This window comes from Sphaerodactylus townsendi, linkage group LG01 (assembly GCF_021028975.2).
Source record: "Sphaerodactylus townsendi isolate TG3544 linkage group LG01, MPM_Stown_v2.3, whole genome shotgun sequence".
In the NCBI taxonomy this organism is placed as follows: Eukaryota; Metazoa; Chordata; class Lepidosauria; order Squamata; family Sphaerodactylidae; genus Sphaerodactylus; species Sphaerodactylus townsendi.
Genome location: NC_059425.1, coordinates 148,046,663 through 148,060,070, shown reverse-complemented (window position 1 = coordinate 148,060,070; position 13,408 = coordinate 148,046,663). Strand labels below are relative to the sequence as shown.

The 13,408-nt window shown below is 41.9% G+C and overlaps 1 protein-coding gene across 1 annotated transcript in view; it reads left to right on the top strand.

The window, feature by feature from the left end:
* The window catches only part of PRIM2 (DNA primase subunit 2), an 87,681-nt gene that overhangs the window by 29,444 nt on the left and 44,829 nt on the right, over positions 1 to 13,408 (top strand).

The window sequence follows — 13,408 nt, the reverse complement described above, 5'->3', positions numbered from 1 at the left end:
AATTTTTTGGAAGACTAAATCGTCTAGTTATTTTAAAAAGCTTCTCATTCACTGCTGCTGAATCAAGCATCAAACAAATTAGTAATTTCTCATTTCATTTTTATTTTGCTATTAAATATAGAATCTAGGGTAGATTGGTTTAAGTGCAAGTTCAATGTTTTTGTGAAGAGGGCTGACCATAATTATTTGAAAACTTTGGGGTTGCTTGCTTTGAGTAAGAACAATATAGACATCTTGTTACCCAAAATGTTAGGGTCTGTCCTGTTTAGGATGGGGAATTAGCAGGATAGACTTGTGTGGTGAGAGGGGGTAACCACGGATCTTTGCTACTTGAGTTTATGGAGGTTGTTTTCCATTGGAAAACCACAGGAGTAAAAAAAATAAAGTTTAACAATGTTTATTGAAAAATAAAATAAACTCTCTCACACACAATGGTAAAAATACAATCACACAGAATTTCAAGAGTCCTAGAAAGAGGTGAAGGGATAGGTCTGGAATAGTGAACTGGAGGCTCCGTGGCTGTCTTCAGGTCCTTACTTGGACCGGTTTTCCCTGCTCGCTGAGTCCTATGTCGACAGAGTCCTGGCTGCTGTTAGACCTACAACCTGTCCTCTGGATCCGTGCCCCTCCTGGCTTATTAAAACTTGTTGGGAGGAGTTACGACCCCACCTGTTGAATATCATCAATTGCTCCCTTGAGTAAGGAGTATTTCCAGGTGGGTTGAAGGAGGCAGTGGTCCGCCTGCTCTTGAAAAGACCATCTTTAGATCCCAGTGATCTGGCCAATTACTGCCCAGTCTCGAATCTTTCATTTCTGGGTAAGGTAATTGAGAGAGTGGTGTTGGAGAAGCTTCAGGGCTTTCTGGAGAACACGTCGGCACTCGATCCCTTGCAGACCGGCTTCCGTGCTGGGCATGGGACGGAGACTGTCCTCGTCGTCGTCACAAATATACTCCGCCTGCAGCTCAACCGTGGCGGATCAGCGCTGTTGGTACTGTTAGACCTTACTGCAGCGTTTGATGTGGTCGATCATGACCTTTTGGTCCACCGCCTGGCCGCTACTGGGGTCCGGGGCATGGTTCTTCAGTTGATTGCCTTGTTCCTCCGGGACAGGGGTCAGCAGATGTGGTGTGGGGACCAGGCCTCCCAAAGGTGCCTGCTGGAATGCGGTGTGCCTCAGGGGGCCTTGTTATCCTCGCTCTTATTTAACATCTACATGCGACCCCTTGCTCAGCTGGTGTGGAGTTTTGGGCTGGTTTACCATCAATATGCTGATGACACCCAGCTCATTCTGATGATGGAGAGGGGGGGGGGCAACCTCGGCCCCTGCGGCTTTACAGCATTGTTTGGAGGCGGTCGCTGGTTGGTTAAAACAGAGCAGGTTAAAACTCAATCCATCAAAGACAGAGGTCCTTTGGCTGGGTCGCGGTGGGGGACATGAGGATTTCTAGCTGCCAGTACTGGAGGGGTTTCTATAAACCCTACTCCCCTGGCTTGCAGCCTGGGGGTCCGCCTGGACTCTTCTCTTTCTATGGAGAGCCAGGTGGCCCATGTTACCCAGGTTGCCTTTTCCCATCTTCGCCAGGCTCGACGGCTGGCCCCTATCTCTCCCAAGTCGACCTGGCCACTGTGATCCATGCAACGGTCACCTCCAGGCTGGACTATTGTAACTCGCTCTACGCGGGCCTTCCCTTGAGACTGATCCGGAAACTGAAACTGGTTTAGTTTTGAGTATCTTTGGTGGCGCGACTTCCTGGTGGGCGGCTCTTCCAGAACTATATCACCCTGATTATTTAGCTGCCTACACTAACTTCCAGTGGAATTCCAGATCGTTTTCAAGGTGTTGGTGTAAACCTTTAAGGCCCTTCGCGGCTTGGGGCCCTCATACCTCCGGCACCGTCTCACCCCATATGTCCCTGATAGGCCTCTGCGTTTTGCTGAGGCCAACTTGCTGATGATCCCTGGCCCCTCTGTGATGCGGCTGGCCTCTACCCGGGCCAGGGCTTTTACAGCCCTGGCCCCTGCCTGGTGGAACACACTTCCATCAGTCACAGACCACTAATGGGATCTTAGTGATTTCCGCAGGGCCTGTAAGACTGAATTGTTCCACCGGGCTTTTGGGGAGGCCAGCCGCAGATTGGATGTCCCTGTGTTGTGTGCTGTACCATCATTGGGACTACCGGTGTGACAGCTTTCGGTATTGTCTGTCCCCTCCCGGCTTTGAGACCGAGAGCCGTCATTAGTATTATTAATATTGTCTTTTTGTTTTGTTCTCAGTTTAGAGAAAACCCAGGTGTCAGCAGTTGGTGAGAGCATCCCTTCTCAGCAGTGGCCTTCAGGAACACAAAGGTCATTTCATAGCCATCTGTCCTATTAATTAACTCACAGCTATGAGAGTTGGAGGGGGAGTTTCTTTTTTCCTTTTCCAGAAAGCTTTCTTGGGGCAGTATCACAGTTGGTTATAGGAAGCAGACCAGTGGTCTAAGTTTCCTATAAATGTAGACTATTTTGGTAGGCATCCTTCTTTTCTGCCTTTTATCTTTTCCATCAGTAACTATGTTTTAGCCTTCGCTACCCTACCATGGCATCTGTTTTGAACTGAATTTGCCAGTGTTTCAAGACTTAGCATCTGTGTTGTAAGAACCTTCAATAAGTATATCCAGGACATTAACTTTGTTGTATTTTTGTGCTTTGAACCCTCACTGGAACTGTGGGTTGACCTCAGGTAATCTTGGTTGTGTTACCAAAGGAGAGTCTTGTTTCAGGGTCTTATATATGAGACAGAGAATATTGTTCTCAGAACAAGATGGGATATCCTTGATATCTGGTTACACTGTAACCAGAAATGATGCCACACCCCAGAGAAATCATTTAAGAAAAGAAGAGAAATACAGACTAGCAGTTTCCAAAGAGAATAATTTCCAAGTGTGTGAACTTGTTTGAACACACCACTTAAAAATCATGTTAGTTTGCCACACTTGTCTAGGATGACTGTACTTTTTTCTCCTTTGACAGAATGTGTAGGGAAGTAACTCACTTTAGACAGTGTAACCTACACATCAGTAAACCATGTTCCTACCCACTTAACAGGTTTCTTTCTGTTAACAAAGAAGCCTCTGTAATATTGAAGGACCCCAGAAATCTGTTGAGCATTTAGGGTACTTTCAAAAAAACCCAAACTCCTAAATGTTATTTGGGAGGAAAGTTTGTGGGGTATTTTTTCATCTGTTCCCCAGATACAAACAAAATTTGCAGTTGTTTGTATTATTTCCTACTTTATGTGAAAATGTGTTTCTAGGATCTTGCTGTTTAGGTATTGTGAAACACTGTGTTATGTCTTGGTAAACAATTTTCACGGTATATCTCTTTTTGGGTGGGGGGGATATGAAAATATCCTGCAATGCAGTTTGTGAAAGCTTGCTCCCCCCCCCCCCAATTATGGTAACAGGGCTTTAAGAAACCTTTACTGATTTAATGTATTGTCGAAGGCTTTCACGGCTGGAATCACTTGGGTGCTGTGTGGTTTCCGGGCAGCATGGCCGTGTTCTAGCAGCATTCTCTCCTGACGTTTCGCCTGCATCTGTGGCTGGCATCTTCAGAGGATCATTTCATTTCAGAGGATCCTCTGAAGATGCCAGCCACAGATGCAGGCGAAACGTCAGGAGAGAATGCTGCTAGAACACGGCCATACAGCCCGGAAACCACACAGCACCCTTTACTGATTTACTCCTGCATATCAGATAGTTCATTTCAATTAATTGGGGGAAAAATGAGATACTTTTGTGGTATGTAAAACTAATATGGGGCAAAGAACAAACCTGTTTTTCCTTTGGTGAGGGCAGGGCAGTGCACATTGCTTTCTCTTCTTCCATTTTATCCTCACAACCAGTGGTGGGATTCAGCAGGTTCGCCCCACTTCAGCAGAACCGGTTGTTAAAATGGTGCTTGTGAACAACCAGTTGTTAAATTATTTGAATCTCACCACTGGAACCTGTTGTTAAATTATTTGAATCCCAGCTCTGCTCACAACGATTTTGTGGTGCAGGTTAGTCTTAGAGTATTTGGTTTGTAGTCACCCAGTTTAATTTACAGCAGCATGTGCCTGATGTCCTGTGTTCCAACTGTTTTTTTTAAAGTCCTTCCTCCCTGGTATAATTTCAAGAGTCCCCTTCAGGAGAGTATCAGTTGTTCTGTTGCAAAAATTCACATGCATCTAATGCTGGTGTGTTTGTAGTAATACAAATAGCACTCTGCCAGGGCCATTTTAGATAGAGGGCTATAAAGCCCCTCCCCTTGGGGCAAAGGTTCTGATCCAAATCAGATCCCCATGCATCTTCAGTTTTAAAGCTAGCTCCTTTGTACACAGAATATTTGTATAACTAGGTCCTGAGTGGGAATCTGAATCTGGTTGTCCTAGTCTGACCACCTAATCACAACCACGCTGGCATTTGTGATTTACAAATCCACTTCAAAATGCACTGTGGCGTTTGGAATAATTTTCCTTGGTATCTGTATATTACACTTTAAACCTCACCCCCCCCTTCCCGACACACCATTACCTCTTCATCTTTGTTATGCTCATGTTCCTTAGGTTAACTTTGTAACCTTTAGTGTACAGACTTTATTACAAGTATTTAATATGCAGTTGCCAGTCAAATATCTCTTGACTGAAAAAGCAGGGAACAGCTTCATTAAATGGAAACTGAATTCTTATCAAATATTTTGCTTGTTGAGTTTTCTTTAGCCAAGTCAATTTTGTTCTAAATCAAACTCCACTTAAAGAATTGATGTTTGTACTCTTTTATAGCATCCTATTTCCGTTCTAATGTCATGCAAATGAAAGTACTTCAGTTATATTTTACACTACATTGGTTCAGTGATTTACTAGTACATTGTGTACTTGATCTGACTGAAAGCAAAAATATTAGAGCTGATATGGGAGGTGCGCGAGTGATTTTTCTCCTTTCGTTTTCAAGGCTTTCCATTATTGAAAGAAGCTTTATAGGAGACTTTGTATGCTTGAAAGCTACCTGCAGCAGATCAGCTTTAAATGGAAAAATTAATTTCAGTATTGCAATACATCATCATCCTTTGCACCCACCTCCTCCAACTTCGACATGCAGAATACAAGATGCAATGCTTACATGTATATTGTCACGTTAATTCTTAATATTATGTGCAAAATATTGATGAAAGATCTTTTCTAATTTTTCTGTCAGAATTCAAGCAAGCATTAGGACTGATGTGGTAATGCACCTTCATGACATTGGTTCTGTAATATAAATATCACTATTTCATCATTCTTAACATGGCTGTAGCTGCAGCTCCTTAAGTCCAGTCACTAGGGCCATGTCAAGATGGCAAGTGTTGGCCTGACCTCATCTACTCTTATCATGGAGGGTGTGTGTGGAGGAGGGAGGAGGAAGGGAAGCGGCTGCTGGCCGTGCCATGTGAGCCAGCCAGGAAGTCAGAAGCATTGCAAGTTGGGGAGAGTGGGATCTTCTGCTTCTCCATTCATAATCCTGGGAGTGGTAGTGGAGTGGTGCTGTGGTGGGGGTACAGAGGATCTACTGCCTCTGCCTGCTGTCTGAGGGAGAGGGAGGTGGTGTTACTGTAGATGGGCACTGAATCCCCTGCCTGCTACATCAGGCAGGCAGGTGAAGGTGTCAGTGTTATTGGTGGGCTGGTTGGTGGTAGAGCAGGGGTCAGAAAAGGATGGAATTACCCACCATAGCTCACTTGGGTGTCTTGGTTGTAAGATACTGGTCCTAGGAGGCAAAGTCCTGGGAAACACAGAGTTGCATAGCCACAGTAATATGGCAGGCAAGGTTCAGCAGTCAGGTCCAAAGTTCAAGAACAACAAAGTTCCAAGGGCTCAATCAACTGGTAGACTTATAAGCCAGGTTACAGATGAGTTGATCCTACACTGGATCCAGCCTTACAACATTGTGAGTTTTCCTGCAGATGATGCTGGATACCATATTAGGCTTCTCTAGCAAGCGGATTCCGTTCCTCTGCTCACAAGGAGTAGCATGGCCCAGATCTTGTGGTGGTTTCCTGGTTTCTTGTACTTTCTTAGTAAAGGGGAGGCTTTGGGCTGCCAGGTATGCATTCCCACACCAGGCCTCTTCCTCAGCTCTTTGCCTTCTCTGCTATAGGGTCCTATGGGAAGAATGTGGCAAGTGTCTGGCAGCAGACTGATATGTGCTAGAGTTTCCTAGCTTTAGGCCCTGCCGGCTTAGGGGTAATGCTGATGCTGGCAAAGTATCCCTTCAGGGAGGCACTGAGGCATCTGCCTCATGGGGAGCATCTGCCAGAGTGGGGCTCCTCCTCGAAACAATGCCCATTATGATTCAGTCCCTACATCACATTAGCTAATAAAAAGGTATCCTGAAATATGAAATATCATACCTAAAGAGGTATGATAATGAAATGAAAAAATGAAAATGAAAAAAATGCAATGAAAAAAATCAGTAAAAACTGGGTTTGCTTTTTCAGGCTTAAAAAATATTGGTGAAACTGAACAAACCTGAATAACAGCATTGGTAACCCAAATATTTTTAGGTTTCTTGAAAAACCCAAAAATATTCGGCTTCATTGTAGCCTATGAGAAACTGTGTGTGTTTGTGTTTTTCAAGATGGAGGCACCAAACTTGCAGGGTGGCTGCAAGAGACTCTCCTGAGAAGAACAGCCAAGCCTGGTGAAGTTTGGTGCAAGTGGTCCAATTTATTGGGAATCATAAACTTGGACCTCTTGAACCAAACTTCACCACATTTGGATCTTCAACTTCAACTGACCTTTATTAGGCATATCAGTAAAAATACAAAATACAGGACAGAGTGGGTGTTAAAACAGGACATAAAACTGGACAAAGCATGTGAGGTTGGAGCAGAAGAGGTGATCAAGGATTTGGATGTTCTTCTCAGAGGAGTCGCCTGCAGCCACCCTGCAAATTTGGTACCTCTACCTTGAAAAACATGCTCCCCTCTGGAAACCCTCCCAAAAGTTCCCCAGAGGCTGCAATAGAACAAAACCACACATCACATCTGAGTGGTCAACCGTGGGAAGAAAGTTCCTAACTTCCCACCATAGACTAACATTGGGCTTGCTGTTTTGCTCCAATTGCATTGTACTGGAGATGGGGGTGGGGGCTGGCTCTGGTGGGGATGTTGTTCCAGATAGGGGCATCAGATTTGCAGTGCATCTGCTGGTGACGCTCCTCACAAGAATCCCTAAGAATCTCCAGTAAGCTCTCCCATTTTCCAGTCAAAATGCCTCACTGTTGCCCTGGAAACTACAGACAGGGCAGGAAGAGAACTGGGGACAATTCTGCTATGGTCTTCTGCATTAGCATTCAGCAATTCAGGAGGGGTGGGAGGAGTTTTTGACAGCTGATCACAAAGTCCACCAGCAACATAACCAAGGTAAGTCTGAAGGAGAGAGGGTCAGGGCCAGTTTTTGCAGGGTTTATGAGTTTTTTTGAGGGAGGGGTATTATAGAGACCAGGACATTCGGGTTTATTTGGTTTCCTAGTATTCGGCTCATCTTTTCCTGCAGTTTTGGGTATTTGGCCAACCCACCCCTCCTAAAAAAAGCTATGGCTTTTCCTGTGTTTTTTTTTTTTTTGGTGATTTGTGTTTATTGAATCACCAAGCCTAACCTAAACTTATCATAAAGTCTTCCTTCTTACTATTAATGTAGTCATTGCATATTTTGGCAGTTGAATTCTTTTAAGAACTCTGTTACCACTAAGCAAGAAATGTTACTGATTAAATGCATTATAAAACTGGCTTGCAAGTCGTATCTTTTATTATCTGATGTTTAATGGAAAGAAAATGTTAATTTAGGGTAATGAAATAGGCTTCCAAGTATGGTGGATGAATAGACCATTAGGTTAATTAAAATGAGGATATGTATCACTGCTGTACTGGAACTATCATTTTGAAGGAGACAGTTTCATTTAGTGCTTGAATAGTGATATTCTGAATGTCTCTCTCCCAAACTGGATTTACAACACACGAGACCAAGATAAATGGCAAGGGCAATTCAGATTTCTATTCATTTACTTTTACCTGTCTACCATCACTTGTCAGTCCTGACTGCTTGTCACATAAAGGTGAAGATTTATCTAGCCTTATTTAAATCAATTAAATGTAAATTGTGTTCCTTCACTGTCCATCACAGAAGCAGTAAGTTCAATACAAAAAGTGTTAAACTTGTGACAAATGATATATAGGAAAATCCTGATACCTGTTACAGATGCTGTCTCAGTCTGTAGACTGTCATGCATCTGAAGTTTTTTTAAAAAAAATAAGTTTCAGGAAGAGAAAGTAGTTTGATTTATAGTTAGTAATACTCATTGTTTGGCTTTGAGGAGCTACTTAAATAGAAGAAATGGAGGTGGTAGGAATAACTATTCAAGAAAAGAGGGCACAGTAATATGAAGAATTATAAGAGCAAACAAGCTCTCTTAAATCCTGAGTTACTGGATACATTCACATGGGGACATGGATGAGTCTTCATGTCTTTGGAAGTCTCCTGGTGACAGTAGCTATAAGAGCTTCTGCAGCAGTGGTTCTCAACCTTTCTAATGCTGCGACCCTTTAATACAGTTCCTCATGTTGTGGTGACCCCCAACCCTAACATTTATCCATTTTTACATATGGGGAACACTGATGCAGAGAGTCTTAGGTGACCCCTGTGAACGGGTCTTTCGACCCCCAAAGGGGTTGCGGCCCACAGGTTGAGAACCGCTGTTCTACAGCTATAAAGCTCTATTCCCATTCGGTTTTCACCATTGTTCTCTCTGCTTACCCTCTTGCCATGGATTTCTAGTAGCAGCTGTATTTTAGCATTAACTAAAATTAGATTTGAGAACAACAAGATGACCTATGTTAATGATCTTTTACTTAATTCCATCAATTGACAGCTTGTCCCCCTGACTTGGAAGAACAGATAATCCTCTGGGCAAATGCAGTTTTCATTAAACAAAGTTCTTTCTTAACCACTGGTATGCTTCAATTTCTCTGTCTCCAGAAATATATATTCTGCCAGAGAGAGAATACAGAGGATTAATAGGGTGAAGTTAGGTAACCTAGACCTAACTGTGACCCAACTGTTCCTCATTTTATGGAAAACATAGACCATGTACTTTCTTATTTGTGTTGGGAGCACTTGTGACCTTATATCTTGAGGTTTCTTTGAAACTAAACCTACCCCCCTTCCCTGCCTATGCAGCAGTGGTGCCAGGATTAATAATTTAATGGGAAAAAAGGCAAATAAGTTTAGTGAACATCTCTATTCAGTTCAGTCTAGAACTATTCAGTTCAGCCAGTTCAATTCAACTATTCAGTTCAGCCTAGGAAAAAAGCGAATAAGAAGAGGCATGGTAGCGATTTATAAAATTATGCATGGTATGGAGAGGATGGAAAAGGAGGAACACTTTTCCCACTCCCGTAATACTAGAATCTGGGGTCATCCACTGAAGCTGAAGGATTAAAGATACAGGACCAACAAAACAAAGTATTTCTTTACAAGGCATATGGTTATTTGTGGAACTCACAGCCATAGGACATGGTCATGGCTGTCAACTAGAAAGGCTTTAAAAGGGGAGTGGACAAACTCATGGATGACTGGACTATCGATTGTTACGAATCATGATAGACCTCTACTCCCTCCAGTTCGAGAATTAGTAAGGCTCTTCAAGTCAATAGCTGGAGAGAACAGGCAGGATGATATTGCAGTCTGCGGGCTTCCTAGGGGTAGTGGATTGGCTGCTGTGTAAACAGAATGTGTAAACAGAAGAGAGAACCCATGTCTATGAGGGAATAATTCTGGTTTCAAATATAGTTTATAGATGCTTAAACGGACTAGATTAGCCATTGGTCTGATTCATCATGGCTGTTCTTATGTCTATCCAGATATTTCTATCCTTCTCTTTCTCTAAAAAAGCTCAGGGTGCTATGCTCTCTCCTCTCCATTTTGCTGTCATAACGTTCCATGTGTTGTTTGCCGAAAGAAAGTTACTGGTCAAAGAACATGCAGTGAATTTTGTGGTAGAGCTGGAAATATGATTGTGATTTTTAGTAACTTGGTTGCCTGTTTTACTTACCCTGTAAGATAAGAGTTAAATTTAACAGTTTACAAGTATACCTCTGTGCTGAAAATGTAAACACAACTTTTGCTAAAAATGTTTATTTTGAATTCTTCTTCAGTACTGTAATGTATTAAAGGTTAAAAATTATAGTTTTTCCCCCAAATCGATGAGCATTGAAATGCCAACTGTTTAGTTATGGCAGCATACCAGCATGCAAACACTGGTCTAATATTGATTTCCTTGACTGCACATTTGTGTTGTGACATTTTGCTACAGCATTAGCAAAATGGTTTCTTGATCAGCCAGTTGAGCACTCAGTGTGACCTATTTGAAATTAGATGTTAACTAATGGACAAAAGTATATGTATTACAGTACAACTTGTGTGTAATTGTGTGGTTTTTTGGGAGTGGGGTTTCAAATATAGTTTATAGATGCTTAAACGGTATTAAGCCACAAAATTGGTAATGTTATTTTCATAGAAAGATATCAATGAGGAATTGCCTTTCAGTTTGGTAGAAATTAGTATGCACAAGCCTCCTTTAGCTCTACCATGAATGGAGGCTTGGGCTGGGAGGAAAAATAACCTGTATCCATCTAGTGGGGACATATCAGTCCTCCATGTTTCTTGTGCTAAAATGATGTCATAATCTAGCAAGTATCTATGTGTTTCATTGTTACACAATCTGTTGGTCCATCCCATTACATTCCAAGTGAGAAGAGAGAACCCATGTCTATGAGGGAATAATTCTGATCGCTTTTCCTCCTTTAGTCAATCCACTGAGATAATGTCTAAGTCCCCATTTACATCATTATATCATCACTGTTTTAATCTGTATATTTGTAATATCTGTAAATTTTATGATTTTAATTCTTTTGGATCTTGCTGGTCAATGACCGTAAATAAACTATGTATGTATGGTAATGTTATTTTATATTTGTTCTTTAAACTTTGGGCATTCTAAAATAAGTTGTTTGAGCATTTTTAGAATTGGCATTAAAGTTTCTGTTTTATCTTCTGTCAGTTTCATTTTCTAATCTCTGGAATAAGTAAATATTCTTTCTTCCCCTCTAAAGGGAAGAGCTGGAAATTTTCAAAATCAGTAGTTGTTGTGCGAGTTAGTCTTTTAAAATAAAATTGATGATGTAGCCAAGCATGGACTGGATTTCTGTATTTATTCCATGCTTAGCTAACCGAGTCCGATTGGTGGATTTAGGGAGTCTCATTTTATAGAAGGATTAAAGCAGGCTTCTTTTAATATCCAAAGTGGTGATGGCTCATAACATTTTTACAGGCTTTTGGGACCCTTGACTATACTTTTTTCAGGATAAAGGTGACAGAGGGGCCATGTGTTGTCTGGCGGAAGTCAGAGCAGCATGCACCAGTATTGTAAAGTAGCCGGATTCTCTGGGAGCATTTTAAAACCTTATTTATGTGCCTCTTCCATCAAAACTGTTATTGTCTGTACTGGGAAACATAGCACTTTGATAAAATAGCATTTGTATTGCTTCGGATGCCTGCCTGTTTATATATTTTTTTGTAAAGTTGAGCTCACCATTTTCTTTTCTTTTCCTGCTGCAGGAAAGAAAATGGTGTAAATAACTTTACAAAAGGTAAATAACGTCTTAAAAAAGGGAAGTTTCGATAATAGGCACCCAGAGCAGTATAAATTCTATTTTATCAAAGTGCTATGTTTCTCGTTACAGGTAATAATAGTTTTGACAGAAGTGGCATTTAAACAAGGTTTCGAAATGCTCCCAGAGAATTGGAAAGTGGGAAGCAGGCAGGCACTAGGACCCCACAGAGCAGTGCAACAAAGGAAGATGTGGTGGATTAATGCACACATCTCCTGTCCGCTTTATCCTGAAAAGCGTATGGCTTATCCATGGCTTAGAGATTTAGGAGCTTTAACTAACAGGAATTTTGCACTTCCCTAGAGGCCCATTCTGGCATTCCAACCCTTCCCAGTCAGCTGGAGCCCACAAAGCAGTACAAGCAGTGGTGGGATTCAGCTGGTTTGCACCACTTTGGCAGAACCGGTTGTTAAAATGGTGCTTGTAAACAACCAGTTGTTAAGTTATTTGAATCCCACCACTGGAACTGGTTGTTAAATTATTTGAATCCCCCCACCGAGTACAAGCCCAGTGCTCAGAAGGAAAGCAGCTACCCTGCCCTGCCTTAGAGAACAATGAATTGTCAGGGGATTGGGAGAAACAAATGAAAACATGAGGAAGAGGGCAATAGAGTAAGGCAGAGAGAGAGAGAGAGAGAGAGAGAGAGAGAGAGAGAGAGAGAGAGAGAGAGAAGTGATGAGACTACCGGTAGCAACAAAGGAAGTGGCAGGGGAAAGCAGAATGAGGAGAAGTACATTTCAAGGAAGGAAGCCAAACCCTAAGAAAAGGATAAGCAAGAAAGAAGAGGAAGATAAGGCTATACACTACTTCTTGGATGTCTGATCTCCCCTGTGGAAGCTAGCAAAGGTGACTTTGGGGCCTTGCAGTGCTTTAAATCACTTCCTAATTAGACAATACAGTGGAGGTACACCAACTGAATAACAGTTATCTGCCGGTACCCATTGTGATGGAACAAGAGACAATGGATTAATGGAATTCATTTACCAAAAAATTTAAACATTGTATGGATATACAGCCTCATGGTACTTAATTAGAAACTAATCCTTATTCCTTGATGAATAACCTTTGGACTATAAGATATCTTAAATAGAAAACTATAGATAGATTTTTCCTCAAAAAAGCATTTCATTTAAAAATACGATTTAAAAAAACAAAAGCCATTGATTTCTATCAGTGGAATCTGATTAGGACACACTGTTGTGTAAAGATGCCAGTATATACCACTCTTCTGTGTTGTTTTAGTACAGCAGTTCGCCACACTCATGGGACTGGTCTGATAACTTCCCCTTCCCAGACAGTTTTTGATTAGAATTTATTCTCCCTCCACAGTGTCTCAGCTATTTCTTTAAACATTCTCATACCATGATGTGATACTTTGCAAGCTCTAGACAGTATCTAAGTTTTCAGTGCTTCACTGAAGCCAGACAGCAGTAAGTGCAACATACTGCAAGACATCTGTGGTGCTTCACTAAATATGAGCCGCATCTGAATTAGTTCATTGATGTTTTACTAATCTGGGCAGGATCCACATAAAATGTGCTAAAAATGCTGACAACCTCCCCCCCCCCCCCCCAATATTACACAAGCGCCATCATAGATTCCCCATAGATTCTCTGCTTGTTGCTACCTAGGGATTTTCTCTGCTGGATCAGCTTCTGTTTATGAGCTAAAAGAAGGCA